The sequence below is a fragment of the Bombus impatiens genome, unplaced genomic scaffold, assembly GCF_000188095.3.
Source record: "Bombus impatiens unplaced genomic scaffold, BIMP_2.2 scf_1117, whole genome shotgun sequence".
Lineage (NCBI taxonomy): Eukaryota > Metazoa > Arthropoda > Insecta > Hymenoptera > Apidae > Bombus > Bombus impatiens.
Genome location: NT_177536.1, coordinates 338,810 through 355,117, shown reverse-complemented (window position 1 = coordinate 355,117; position 16,308 = coordinate 338,810). Strand labels below are relative to the sequence as shown.

Genomic DNA, 16,308 nt, shown 5'->3' with positions numbered 1-16,308 from the left:
GTTGATAGAATTTACCTACGTGTACCGGACTTCTCAAATATTTGACGCATCTTGCTCATTAATTGATAAACTTTGGCCACGCGAACGGTACCAGCATTGGGAAGATGAATGCTTCTAATAAGCAAATCTGTAATTTGCTGCCCTCCCCCCTATGTTTTACAAGTGTTCTCCTCGCTTTCTTGTTCCGCTTTTAACCGTTACAAGACTCGTGTTTCGAGCGAGCCAATCTAACATTCCTCGTTGTTGCGTCGCATCGTGACGACAAACTCGAATTCATTACTTGACAAGGACGACTGTTACATAATTTGTAACAGTGAACGGTCACGTTAATTAGAACTTCCGGCCATATAAGAAAATTTCCTTGAAACAGGAAATTTGATTAAATCCATCTCCCTTAGTCTCCCTTTATTCTCTCTCTTCTCTGTGCTTCCTAGGATGAACGCATGAATTTTTTGCTAGGCAATCCAAGATACTCGTTCTTTCCTTACTCGATAAGAAACTACTCGCTGCTATCGAGTGGTTTATCTTTCGTTGGACGCCATTTTTCTTCAACTTCCAATACACCATAGACGAGCACAGCTCTCTCGCTCGTTGCTGTCGAATCATTCGTCGTTCCATACCCGTTCGTTTTCCCTTCCGACTGTTTGCTCGGCAATACGTTTGCTCGCATCTGGCTGGTCATCTATTATAGGCGAGATACCTATCTGCCACGAGTCTGGTCAAACAACAACGGTCCACATCGCTTGGCACCGTTTCGAACGTGACGTTCGCGCGAAAATCACGTATCGCGAATCGGTAAATATCTAACCGGGGTAGTTTTATTATCGTAAATGGCCGACCCAATTATCGTTGGATCAGCCAAAGGTTTACGTTGCAACGAGAGGTTGTTTGCTGTCGCAGCAACTCTGCCGTCGAATCAGTCACACTGCGCTTTCTGCCTCTCGTAATACCATAGAGCTCCATGGGGCGTTTATTTTACGCGTCGACGGGCTGGCTAATGCGCTTTCGAAAGTTCCAGAGGGCCGCCGACGTTTCAATTGGAAACATACTTTTAACCAGCCGTGATGGATGCGCAACAACAAGATTATAGAGAGATCTGCAATTACGCCTGCTCCATCATTTCGAACCTCGCGCTTGCGAAAGCTGATGGAACGGTCTGCTAGAGTTACGTGGATGAATCTGCTATTAACGCTTGGTCAGCTCAGGTGAACCCGTGAAAACAACGGGTTCAGACGCATCAATACAGTACGCTAGGATCCCGTTATACACATCGATGGTTATAAGCATTAGGAAAATGTATGCGTCTTTGAATTGACTCGAAAATCATAGTCGTGCATCAATTTTTATACAATTTCATAGAATCGATTGTGTTAATTTAAAAAAGCAATGTATTTTACTTTCTGCGTTTCGATTCCCGTATAACATGAAATTTGCATAACATGGAACGTATCTCTCAAGTTATAAGAGATTCTCTTGCACGTTGTGCTTTCACGTTCGCTTCGAAAGTCTCGATGTTTTAGTACGTGCATATTACGAGCGTTACAGTGACGCGCGAAGCGCAATTACCGAAACTTCCGAATATCGGGTCGGCGGATCCATGGTTTCATGGTTTCCTGGAGCGAAACTGCTCCTATATAACGATAGTTTTGATTTAAAGCGGGGTAGTTGGATTATTAACGAGATAGCTCTGTGTTTCGTATTCGTTATTATAGCTATCGGCATCATCACTTGCAATGGATACGGGAATGTAAATTTTGGAGAGATTTTAGTGTTTAATGATTCGAAATCGCGAATTTTTATAGGATAGGAACTACCGTTGGATGGGAGTTAGGTAGGTTTTATATCGGTGAGCTGGACAGCGTTCAGTAGGCGAAGATAATTGTCCGATAAATGTGTAATTCGACTACGAATCCTGGTCGTATTAGAGATTAGGATGTTTCGTGTGTTTTTGAAATAAAAGAATAGGATATCTCTTTTGGTGGAATTTATATTCTGTTTTACTTGCAGTATACATTGATAAAAGTGTTCTAGTATCTAGTTAAATCTACTTTATGAAAAGAATTCAATTTCCGTTGAACGAGTTGCATTGAATGTTTTCGGACATCAAAGCTAGTAGGAAGGAATATAACATTTAATTTAGGACAGTTTAATTAGTTCAGTTCCGAGATAGCAAACTACCAAGGCAATGTATAATTTTTGCCTTTATACAGGTACAGCTGGCCGTAATTGGTTCGTTTTAACAGTACGAGCACCATTTTCATTGGAAAATAATCGCATACGAGATATACATATTTGTCGATTGTCGTATGATCACGAATCATTGTGGAGCATTCAAAGAAGATATTATTGTATGACAAAGTATCTTTTCTTTCAAAAAAAACTTAAGGAAACAACTCCCAATTATCTCAAAATTTAAGTTTCTTATTTTTACGATAAAATTATTATTTGACAGCGGAAATAAACTGCTAGCAAAATTCGCTTATTCACTATGGGATACGTTCCGATTAAATATATTAACGTATACTGATAGGATACGCGAAATACGAAAGTGGTGGGTGGCGTGACCCCAGTTGAAACTTTGGTAACTGTAAATTTCACCAACAGCTACAGCTGCGTCTAATGAATGCAAAGGTTTAAGCGTAGAACACGTATTCGCTGTACAGCAACATTTTTATGCGCGTTCTTTTCGTGAGATTATTATCTCGATCTTTCCACACAGAGCTACCTTTTTCATTAGCTAATTGCTATTTAAATATTTCTTTCAGTTAGACAGCAGTACGCTAGTATATAATAATATATTAAAATATACAGGGTGGTTGGTAACTGAGGGTACAAGCGGAAAGGGGATGATTCTACGCGAAAAAAGAAGCCGAAAATATAGAATAAAAATTTTTCGTTTGAGGCTTTGTTTTCGAGAAAATCGACTTTGAATTTTCATTCGGTACGCGTGCGGTACGTTATAACGGATCTCACTGTAGATCGCTGTCTCGATGGAAAAATTTAAAAAAAAGAAAAAGGAATTAAAAACAAATTTTTATTCTATATTTTCGACTTCTTTTTTCGCGTAGAATCACCACCTTTCCGCTTGTACCACCAGTTACCAACTACCCTGTATAAGTAATATATATATATATATATATATATATATATAGTATATCTATGTTTCTTCGAGCTATCGACTCATACATTTTACGGAAACTTCATAATTTGCTTGAAGTTTGAATGTTTTGGATTCTTTATATAAATCATATCGTGGAGTTACAGGAAGTTGTTTGCAACATGGTTTACATAAAAATAAATCTTTATTACTTAATTTAAGGAAAATGTTTAGGTAAGGGGATATATTTTAATTAAAGAATTTTTGTTAAAAAAAATATTTAATTTTAATTAAAGAAATCGACATTTCATATGTTCTGATCAAACACAAGAGCATCTTTAGCTTTTTATAGCGCCATACCATCATTTACGTACGAACGACAAAGACTAAAAAGGGAGAACGTAAAATTACGAGTTTAACGGAATTGGTTTCCCGAGTGAGGTTTCGTGGAACACGAAATTCTCGCTGATTAACATTACCGATGCAGGTTAACTTTACATTGTGCAAGTAGCTTCTACTCTCGCAACGGGAAACGAAACGAACGAACATAAAATACGTTTATCGCATCAGTCAAGAAATTCCCATGGTACAAACGAAGAAAATGCCCGAAACTATGGTCGGCGATTAACTACAATTAAGGAAGTAAGGAAGGCGGAAGTTAAACGGGCAACCGGTTCGAAGGAATTTAATTTCGAACGTATCAAAGTTTTCTAATAAAATAGCCCGCGGAGAGGGCTGTTTAAAACTCTCATCTACATCTGTTCATCTAAAAGTGGCAATATGTTATTCATTCGGCTGGTTAGTAGCAATTATCTCATTTGCTATTTATTTTAACGAAGTATTTCGAATTAGGTAGATGTTAATTTACTTGAAACGCGTTTAATCAACCTTTATGATAACCGATATTATGAAACACGATGTAGGTAGGTACTGCATTATTCTGAAAAGACATTTTATCAGTCTCGCATGTTTTATAATGAAATTTCCATTTATTTATGCTGTAATTGTTTATCACTTGACTCATCGTTTCTTCTATTATTTTTACATATGTTATTTTTTTGGAATATATCCTATATAGTATACTAAACTCTTTGCAAAATGTCATGCAATTGCAAATGCAATGCATTAATAAAATATTTGTTTAAAGTAATATTTTTTTTTAGTTAATGTAAGTTATCGAATGTACTCTTCATTTACTATGGATATGAATCGAAATCTCAAGGACTTTCTTAAATCAGTATCTCTTTTTCCATTTAGATCCTACAATTTTGTGATATTTAATATTACACACACACACACACTATTCCGTTCTTACATAATGACATTTTTATTTGTGTTGCCGATTGATGTAATTGTTAACTATAAAATATCAAAAAAACAATCACTTATTATGAACTACTGCGAAACAATGAAATACAGAATTCTCATAAGTGCTTGTAGCTGTCTACTAGTTATTCAGTTGCAGAATTAAATACGAGAAATAATTCAAAATTAGTCAATAAAACAGATATTTTTCATCAAAACAACGTTAAGCCCACTAATATTATCGAACATCAGTTGTAGAAATCTCTCAACTCTTGAAATACAGAAATACAGAAATCAACTCTTGTAGAAATACACACCTTTTGAATTCTTCTGAAATTTCGCTGCGGGCTTTGAACGACCATATTATCGTAATGCATTTCCTCTACCGTGATGGAACAATATGTTTTCTAATAACTTCGTATTTACGTAAGTCAGACGGATAATTACTCTGTTTGCTCCTTTAGTATGTTACGTAATAAACGCAATTTCATATTACGTGTATTCAAAAGCATTGACGGCGATTAAAAGGAAACTCCAATGCTAATTAATCATCGTCTTTCAAAAGGAGCATCCGAAGCACGCGCTTGAATTGTTCGCGTGTAGAACGATTGCTCCATTCGATTGTTTTCCATGTGCCGGACGCATACTCACTCGCATTTTAAAAGCTCGAAATGCGACCTGGGCCAAGCCCCCTATAAAACAATCGTAATGTTTAATAGAAAAAAAAAAAAAAGAGAGAAGCGTTAGGAGGGAGAAAAAAGAACGTGCGTTCTGTTCGTAAAAAGCCTGCAATTAGAACACACGGTACAGACCACAATGGCGTAGGCAACCGGTATTAAACGACCGTGTCTCGTTCCCTTATTGTATTCCATTGTACCGTAGTAGCCCAATTTTGCTATTTTACGGACAACGGGTATGTATGTACACTCTGGCGAAACCGACCGAGAGGGAAATGCAATTTTGGGGGAAATCGCTAAGGGGCCACCGGTCGCGTTAGTTGGTTACGAGTGTAGCTGGCTCATGATGTGGGTCAGCCGAACCGTAGGTGGCACGCATCGCTGTCGAATAAAACACGTATGCGACGGTCATATAAACATGTCATCGTTCGACCGCATTTTCCACAGTTTACTCTAACCAGCGGACCCGTTGCATCTACAAAAATTTGTTCTCGTCGTAACGCGGTTCTGCACATTTTCACAATGTCCACAATCGAGTCCAGTGCTGACCCTTGTTTCTTTCTATCTTTATTTCGTTAGCGTTATTTGTTTGAATACGCGTAAAGTGAAATGTTTCTGTTATTAATCATAAAATAAGACAACCATGAAAGAAGGTAACGTTTCTGATGAGTGAAATTTTCCTCTAATGTCCCTTTTCCTATTTTAAAAATCAATGAAGTCGATCAAATACAATTAAATGTTTTGTTACTACTTAATATTGAAAAGTAGAAAAACAGAAAATATAGTAATAGTGAAATGTAGAAAAATTATTGTATGCATAACATTGTGATTACTATTATCACGGGTCGATAGAAATAAAATACAATTACAATAAAATTGACATGAAGTAAAATCTTATGTGAACAAAAAACTGCATTGTATTAAGATGAATATAACTTGAATATTTTAATAAGGTTCGTAGTTCCTAGAAGTTTATTTATTTGCTATTGTGGCTGCTAATAAAGGAATCAGCCCTTTTATTTTTGGATGAGTATTTTACGCAATTTCTATACAATTTTTTTTTGTATTTCATAAAATTTTGTAAAGCGCTTTTGTTACGTAGAAGTGTTTTCGTTATGAAAACAAAGAGGTAGGATAACAAACGAACAAGAAGCATGGTAGATAATTAATCAACGATAAACGGTTGAATTTCTTGGAATGCATGTAGCAGAAAATTTGATCCGGTGATATAAAACTGAGGAATTTAATGCACGCTACATGAACGCTCAGCCAATAAAGTACGCTGTTGTCACGTCAGGAGAAACTTGACAGATGTATATATATATATGCCGCGTGCATTGTACGCGTGCTTTTCGTCAGAAACATTGTCTGCTTGCTGCATAATCTCATGTTATAATTCATTGTTAAAACAGTGACGCTTCGATGCGCTATATGGTCCATTAGACGCAGGGAAGGTGTGGAAAATGAGAATTTTTGTTCCAAATATTCGATACAGAATTAATATTTGTAAGGAAGGAAGCAGTAATATCGATAAATATATAACCAACACTTATTACACATGCAAAGTCCGTACGAATAACATGTAAAAGCGAGCTCGACGTAATTTCATGTAGAAAAATAAGAGGAAAATATAGAACAAAATCTTTTTATTTTTGGTTTAGTTTTTAAGAAAATCAAGTTTGAAAATTGATCACGTATATGTGGCTAATTACAGACTGGACTAAATAATAGAAAGGAAGCCATTCTGCGCGTGAAAATAAGTTGAAAATATCGAGTAAATTTTTTAAGGTTTCATTTTCCAGAAAATAAGGTTTGAACACGTTTAGTTAAGAATCAGGCTAGTACATGCATATGATAAATTGTTTAATTTATTTTTCTCGGAAATGAAGCGTCTTGTGAAAAAATCTTAATCTACATCAATCTATTTTTTCATGTAGGATGTCTTCCTGTCAGTTACATAATCCTGCCCAGTCTTGGATTAGCCATGTTCAAATATACTTGGGAAATTTTCAAATTCGATTATCCCGAAAATTGAGTCGAGAATGAAAATATTTTATTCTACATTTTTTTCTTATTTTTTACAAGGAGCCGCTTTTACATGTTATTCGCACGGAGTCTGTATATTCACGTTCCACGGGAGCGATGTTCTTTCGAGCGGTGTGTAATGTTTCAGTGGGAATGATAAAGTCGTTTTATGCGTATAATCCGCAAAAAGGAAAATCTGGACTATGCGTTTACAAGCTTTCCACACAGAATCAAAACAAGATTCGTCTACGTGGAGCGAAATGGAAGCCAGTCTATTTCCTGCACAGGAATACGGTAATAGGATCGTAATGAATATTTTCCGCTCGGATGAGTTTCCATTGTGCAAACACAGAGAGAATAATTTCAAAGACCAGACTGTGGCATCAAATATAAAAGTATCATACCGTCAAATTGTCTTTAGTAACATATTTGCTATTATCTTCCATCTTAATTCGAAAACAATTTTTGATTTTTGTTAACATATCGAGTAACATGTCCGAGTGCGTTTTTACGTGATTTTTAGAAAATTCAGCAAAAGGTTGGGTAGAAATTTCAGTTACTGCAGTCTGTAGAGTACGCGTATGAAGGAACAATGCAACAATAATAATTGGATGGCGTTACGTAACAAGAAGTTAGCCCGTAATATCGGGCAGCTTCTATAATTCAATAAAATAGTCGTTCCGTACAGCGGCCGAAATCACTATTTGCTCGAAAATGTATCGTTGAAACGTGCGTAGCGCAACTTTCGTCCATTTCTGTTGCAGTTCTATTGAATTATACCGATTGTTTGGCATTGTAGTTCGTTGCATAATATTTCACTGCCACGTTCGTGTGCAGGCAAAGCGAATACACACAGAAAACTACGTTTTTATATTCTTCGTAATACCAACGATAACGGTTGCGTTGTGTAGCATTGTGGTAACGTTTGTACATATATCGTTACATAAGAGAAATGTTGTAATGATACAAATATTATTACGATAATAAAGAGCATGATAAGAATGGTAGAATTTTGAAAAATACATTATTGATTACGATTTCGTCAAAGAGAACTGTTTTCCTTTTTTTCTTTTTTTTGGATAGAAGTTTGTCGACATATTTATGAAATCCATTCGACTGATCAAACGAACACAATCGAACGATATTTTTTTCAAAAAATTAACACCGCTTTCGCGAATATGGTTGACGTGTTTTATCTTCTGTCTCATGGACGACAAATCGCTTTATCGACAAGCTCGTGCAAAATCATCGTTATCGGGGCAATCTATTTTTCCAGTCAATAAAGGGAAAGCACGTATTTAAGCGACGTCAGCTATGAGTTATAACAAATTTTTTCGTCCTTAAGTTATTTTTGGTCGCGTTGTTGTTTAATCACTTGTTTAACGGACGTTCCATCCTGATGAAACGCTCGTGTCCAATTAGTAACTGTTACTTCACTCACGACGTCATCATCGATTTTGTAACTCGAACAAACGAGAGACGCGAAACGGATAGTACATTACCAATTACACGTTCCATCGCAGATTTGTTGTCTTTTTTTAGATGTAGTAATTTATCGTTTTAAATTGCACAAGAATGAAGACAATGGACTGCGGTTAAATAATGAAATGTACCGCTATCTATCGCTAGTTAAATGAAATATTCCGAAATCTTTAACAAAATTAATTTGTCGATGTAGAAATTAAAATAAATTAATTATGATTGGGCAAATGTTCAGGTAAAATTAAAACGCGGGTCGATGAACTTTAAATAGTCGATATTATCGTTAATTAATTTGTTGGCGAAAAATTTTTTTACTTCCTGCTTTTTGCTTTTGTTGGTTAATAGCTAGGTATCGTACGATACTTTAGGTACGTTTCCATAGGAGAGTAAACGAAATACAGATGGAAAATTTAGATTGTTTAAATTATTCGATGATATAACAAGGGTTTCGATATTTCCCTGCAAATGTCGTTCTGTTTGGTTCAATTTTCTTATTCTTTTATGACCGGTACTTTTTCCATTAACAAATTTAAATTTAAGAAACATTGTTCGATTCAATACGATTTGATATTTTCTTCACTGTGTTTGAGAGCAAAGAACAATTTCTCGATATTTTGTGGTATCTGTTTACAAGAATATGGATTTGATATTGCGAACACATATTGTATATAAGGAATTTAAATTTTTCAAAACATTCATTAAATATAATGCCTAATACATACAAATCATGTCACATTTTCTCGTCACACAGTTGCCAGTTTAAACATCTGTCTAACAAGAAGGATTCTTATGAAGAATTCTTATATTTTATTTTAATTAATTTAATACCACATATCAAGTATTCTTATCTCTCTCATGTCTCCACATCGTCAAATATTTTCTTTAAAACTTCCATTACAAAACAGTGGTGAAATTCTACATTTTCGATTTCATATTTCTCGGCGCTGCATTAAAGTCTCAACGGAGGTTTTCTATCTGCTAGGCGATCTTCGTTTTTTTTTTGGGGATGAATTTAGTACAGGGAAGAGTACATACGTGCTAGTCGAGTTTCGTGCTTTCACCTGTAAATGGTGGCACGCAGACGCCGCAATACCCAGCATCCACATATAAACTGTGCATCTCGGTCTTTTATGAGCCGTCGTCGACGTGCATCGTTCCTTCAACTTTACAAGGTTGCCCGACACTACTGGCTGATTCGACGTGCAGGACATGCCATGCTATGGCGTCTCGGTGGCGAACTATTTGCTGATATAAAAATTCCTTCAGGTTCTTTTCGCTGCATCACTCGGACAGTGTCTTGGATGCAGAATACATTTGGCTACTGGCCTCCCAAGTCAATGTATTCGGGGGTCGTTGATATTCATTTCTTCTTTATTCGATTTCACGAGCCTTTATCTTCCTGTTACTACAAATCTGTTTGATTTCCACTCGTGATCCTTTCTTTCGAATACCAGAGGGAAAAGATCTGTCAAGTATTATAGAAAAATATTTTTGTCCATTTTCTGGTTTTGATAGTATTTATATAATATATGACATTAAATCCAAATTTGATAGTTTGGAGTTATCCCTCTAGGAAACGGAGAATGTAAATTATAGGCTTCAATCATTGTTGATGCGTATTATTATATTATTATCGTTATATTATAACAAATATCTCAAGGTGAAATATTTGGAGAAAATAACGTTTAGTATAAGACGGAATTGAAAATTAAAATGTAGAGAAAATGAGGTATACTTTATTCGCCGTTCATATAAGGAGCAGTATTTCTCATTGCTACTATACGTTCGGTTCAATCGATCTGAAGAAGGAATTTTATCCGCAAACAAGAAACCGATCGAACAATCGAGCTAGAATAAAATATGTGTCAGTGACGGGTTATCGGCCTTAGCCGAACGCTTTGTTGGCTAAAGTCCACGCGAAATCTCTACAGAATGCATCAGAAGACAATCGATACAAGACGCAGATCGTGAATTCGTTTCAGCCGGCATTCTTCGGGATCTTCGGCAGTCCATCAGGTAGCGTCGCGGTTTATTTCAGTCGTAAATCGTGTTCCATGTGACTGATTTTTGACTTCATACATATTCAAGAGATTCCTCGACTCAACGTTCTCTGCTCGCCTCTGAAACCCCATGTACAACCAGCCTCGCGCAGGTATTACGTAAATTATGGCGAATGCGTGCACCTTCGATGCGCCGATATTTCATAGCTCACCTGGCTCAGTCGAAAAATCTTATCTGACCGATGCAAATGACAACTTTGAATAATTGAAGCGACAGGAAAATGCAGTGTGGGGAAATTCGGTTATTTGCGGTTAGTTTACACTGTAAGATTTGAGATAAATGCGTGACGTGTTTAAAAATGAAGATAGAACAATAATTCAAACAAGATTTGAAATTTGAAATGTTTAGTAAAGAATGAATTTTAAAATCTTCTAAAGAAACGCGGACTCTGAGTCGTCATATCTTTCTCACGGAACAGTCTCTTTCTTCCCTGGTAGGAATTTTAAACCTTTTCCGTGTATAAGTAAACGAGAAAATTGAATTACAAGTAAATACAACCCCTCGTGATCGATTCCTACTTTTCCTTTTCCTCTTATTCTACTAACTGATACAATCTCCACAATTCTTCTTTACTATTATCTTCGATTCTCGCTTTTCCTCGATCTTTCCTTCTCCTTTATCATTCTGTTACGTAGGATAATCAATTTATCAAGATAATCACCCGCATAGTACTTGTTCGAATAATAAATCTGCCGCGATTCGAGCGTGAAGCTGCGATATTTCGTACAGCTCTCTACCTGGTTTGTTGGCAAAGAGATGAAGTAGTCGGCTAAGGATTACGTAAATACATGGTTCCGGATCTAACAAATCTTTGCGCCATTTAACGGCGATCTGTGCACCGGAAATCTCTTGGTGGTACGAGTAGCCAAAAAGTTCGTCGATCTGCGTAATTATTTTCCATGAACAGAGAGGTTAAACGAATGAAAGAATAAAACTCTAAACTAGCGATGTCTGACAGATAAAACGAACATCTGTATTTCGAATCATTTGCGAAAAATTGCGTAATCACAACGGAATCTCTGACACTATTAGTTTTTTTTTTATTTAAATACGCGCGATCATTTCCATTCGAGGTATCGATGAAATTTACAACCGTTTGAGAATTATGTCAAATATTTATTTCACTGCCGAATGACGTGATCGAATTTTAGGATTCCTCGACAGGGGATGACGGTACGCGTTACACGTTATTTCTATTCTCTCTTTGTCGGCAAGTGACTCATCGCGGAAAGGGAAGTTGGGATACGGAAAAGCGATTTCAGCGACATGGTCCGGGCGTTGAGATGCAAACGAGAATGGAAAGATAGAGAAAGCGTAAGGAACATTGTACGAACGGCGGCGATGCGTTTTTCAAGAGGAGAAAACGTTTGTAAAGAGGGCACGAATACCTTTCTCTTCTCCCCTCAGCTACGAATGTATGGAAAAATATCTTTGTCCTCGATTCTTCTTTTCAAACTCGATTCTTCCGTAAATAGAAAAGAACTTCATTAAGGTAAAACAAACGAATAGAAGAGGAGATAAAACACAAAGAGCTTTTTAAATAATAAAGCAATTTTACTGGATTTAATAATTACAAACATCGATTTAATCGCATTACGATATTCCACTATACGCAGCTATGACGATTACAAGGAACACAATCATTTCAGTTTGATTCACCCGTAACATCGTAATTAAAATACATCTTGTCAAAAATGAAAAAAACGTGTGAATACTTTTTATTTATGCATCGAATCAACTTTTATCAACTACTTACCTTGTCGTTCGAGAAACTAGCTGTGCTTAATCAAAGAGTTCCTGTAAGTTCATTGCTCTCTGTAAAGCTCACAAAGAGGGTGTAAAAATAACCCGTGGATATCTCGTTCGTCGAGGCGTGTCACGGTAGCTCCCCCAAGAATAAAACGTCTCTCTGTGCCAACTTACAATCTTCTGATCGAGAAAGAAGTGTTGGAACGTAAACCTCGTTATCCATTACGTGAAGAAACGAGGTGAACGTAGGATTAAACCTGGATAGCCACCGCGCTGTCCACGAAGAAGGAAGGAAGGAAAACCGAGGGTGAGACGAATGATCCGTGTTTGCATAAAAATTTTATGCACCCATGGATCGTAAGAGAGGATCTGTGCAAAGCTTAAGGTACAAAGGCAAAGGAGATTCATTAAAATTCAATCCATACGTTCGAACGACTATGGTGTTAGAACTATCCCTTTTTATTGTCTCCTCTCTTGGTACAAGCCTTTTCTTTTGGTCACGCGATGAATTCTACTAAGCTTATTCAGTAACCAAGATGCATCCACGCGGTGGTAACTGGCTATTTGTCCGCAAATGTCCGTGTGTGGTTGAACCTGGCTGGCATGGAACTCGAAACGGCGAAAACCAATGGGGAATTCGTGACAGAGAGATGACGGTTGCTGGCGTGTATATTCCTGTTGCGTGATATCGTTGGATCTCGGACGTTTGAGCGTGTATCGGAAATTTCACGGATGTGCGACAACGTGTGGCCTACGAACAAGCCACGTCCAATGCGCGCGAAAGATACCAACTCACTGAGACAAATCGATAAATTATGCGGAAAGAGAATTCGGTCACGAGAAATTAGCTGATAATTGGCTGATTTGTTATGCGCAGATTAAAGTCGCGGTTCGTTTCAATCTGATTCCTCGCTGGGATTTCACTATCAACTCTAATTTCGTCTTGGGAATAGTAAATGGTTGAATTGCCGAATATTACGGCCTTTCATCTGCAATTATACATGAACTATAGATTAAAAATTGTTTAAAATACTTTTCTAATTAACTAAGAAATTTATCATGATTCGAGTTTATCTTCTCTAGGACTAAATATTTGTTAGGTTGTAGGATAAATATCTTCTTGAACTGCTTTTCTTTTAACGGATGACATCAAATTCTGAGATTAGAATCAATTTTACCGAAAACAATATATTTATACGTTTATCATTTAATGGATTTCAGATTTTCTTGTTTCACAAGAAAATAACTTTATTAAAGGAATGGAGTTATTTATTATTAACAAAATTAATGATTTTTATTGAAATGTTATTATACACAACTATTTAGTTCTATTATATCACTTATACACATTTATACACACACACTGTGTATAATATATTTGACTAGACATTATAGGTCGTTTGTCGTAGTGTTAAGAATTAAAATACGATATTACTTGTACGCAACTTTAAGAAGCAAATTAATTCATGAAAGATTGTTGCGTATCTCCAGTAATAAACCAAACGTGTGTCTTTGAACTTCGAATTGAATAAGCCGCATCTGAATTATTTATACGTTTCCCGCATTCTGGGAGATATTGGGAAAAATATCGATTGCATATAAATTTCTACATCGTTCATCGTAATCTCTAAAGCTTCCCCAATACGCGTTGTCGTGAATTTCCATGATGCTGTGACGTCATGCTCAGTGAATTGTAATTTTCAAATTTATGATAACGATTTGTCGACTTTCGGGAATTGGGCAATTGCCGGGGCGCGCGTATATCATTGCCTGTTCGTTGCTCGTCTATGCATTGAAAATTTACGAATGTGCCCCAGTGAACGAGTCACGCCATTCACGATGAATGCCACTCCACCATGCTGGCGAAGAATCAGAGAAGAAAATGATAAATTATGCAGAAAGAGAATTATTGGCTGCCAAGACGGGAAAATTGGTCGGCGATGAGTGTCTTGGAGTACTCGTAGTTGAATACTTGATTCCCTGCAGACGAATCCGCGGGACTTTAAATTTTCACTTCTTAATTTTACGTGTTTGCACGCGTCCTCGATCTATGTTCACTAAAAACCTACCATTTCGAGTAGCATAGCGTACGATCGGTTTGATTTATTTTGATATGCAGGAAGTGGTACAAATGGAATGTACTCCAGATGAAAAAAGAAATTGAGGACATGGAATAAAAGCTTTTACATCTTTGTTCTGAGATCTTTTTTGGATAGGTCTAGCATCGCACTTTTTTATATCTATGAAAAAAGTTATGTTTTATTAAATATTAATATCATCTATTAGACATAGAACATAGTGGGAAATACACAGCGAAATGGAATATTCGAGGACAATAAATTTAATTAGAAATTCTTAAAAATGTTCGCCATTCTATTAAAATCTGGTTTCCGTATTAAATTTTTACGAAATGACATTTTTTCTATAAGGTAATAAAATTCATCATGCGTCACTATCTTATTTCATTATCTGTTCTCCACTACAATAAATAGAAATATATGTGGAGACATTAATTTACAGCAAAAACCATCAAACTTAGATGTAATTAAATATATACGTTTTTGGAAATAAGGGTTTGGATGATTTCATTCGATTTTTTCGACTTATATTCTCATGTAGAATGATCTCCTCCGTATTATTTACGCAAAGGATGAATTTCCTTTTACTCAAAATCTAAGTGGAATACACATAATTTACTCAGTTCACTTTGACAGACTTTTCTGCACACGCAGCATCACTTTTATTTGCTGATGTACTTATACGTATTGACTACGAGATTATTTGCACTTGATTTACCTATCAATATTTATCAAGTTATCTCGGTCACGAGAAATCGTAGTTCACTGCGCTACAATATCCAACGTACCATAATAATTCTCAATTTTTCATTACTTACATGCAAGATATGAATTATACTTTATCCATTGAAACAAATTACACGTCGAAGTCTATAACTCTAAGCGCTTAAGAACGCGTTAAATTCGTCGCGCTATTTCGTTTGCAATTTCGTGCAGATGGTTTCGCGCAGATCGATAGTGCGAGTATCAAACAAAAACAAAAACTCGTGCGAAAAAAATCCAATCCACGATTTTGACTTACTGTATCTTTTTTTTTTCGTTTCGTTTGTTTCGCGTTACATTCACCCTGTTATAGATCACGTTCGTTTTTCTGTTTATGGAGGATTTCCGATCAGCGGGGATAGTCGTGGAACCGGTTACGGATTGAAAATCATTTTTTGGAAAAGGGAGATCCACCTGGAAAAGTGTAGACTGTGCAAATAGAAAAAATCACCGCGAGGATCTGGTAAATACCAGCAGAAAGCTTCATCCGCAGGTCGAATTTAATGAAAAAAAAATTTTTTCCCGCCGTGCCCACATGAAATTTCAACGCCGCGCCGCCAGATTCTGCTCACATTCACCGGGTTTTATTTTCTTTATTTTCTTCGGTTGTTGCGTTACGATGCCATAGTTTCCTCGCCTGCCACGCTGTGGAAAAACCTGCACACGTACCTATACATTGTTGTAACCGCGCGTCCACATTGTATGCTCGCGAGAACAGCCTCGAGCTGAAGCTTAGAAAAAAGCGCGCCAGTCGTTGCTTTTATTTTCCACTGGGTTTATTCCGCCCTGTTTTACTTATTCTTCGACATCGTCGCGTCTTGCTGGCTGCTGCTCTGTGACACCGATTTTTTTTTTTAAGTCTGTCGTGTAGGACGATGAAAGGGATGCTCTTCAGTGGTACGGCTTTTAGAAAATGGTATACTTCCATGGACGTGTGATTCACTAGATTCAATTTATACGGTACATATAACATTCTTCTATTCAATTATTTTCTCTTATTTACTAAATGAAATTGTGATGTATGGTATAAAAATGTTGGATTAATAGAAATTTAATGATAGTTTTATGAATG

General features: G+C 36.5%; 1 protein-coding gene across 5 annotated transcripts in view; it reads left to right on the top strand.

Moving 5' to 3' along the window:
• The window catches only part of LOC100749773 (glutamate receptor ionotropic, kainate 2), a 292,766-nt gene that overhangs the window by 68,066 nt on the left and 208,392 nt on the right, over positions 1 to 16,308 (top strand). The window contains exon 1 of one of the 5 annotated variants that reach the window (XM_033323707.1): positions 15,589 to 15,699. The exons of the other annotated variants lie outside the window; for them this stretch is intronic. The gene's annotated coding sequence lies outside the window, so the exon portion shown is untranslated. Of the gene's footprint in view, positions 1 to 15,588; positions 15,700 to 16,308 lie in introns of those variants that run through there. 5 annotated transcript variants of the gene reach the window in all.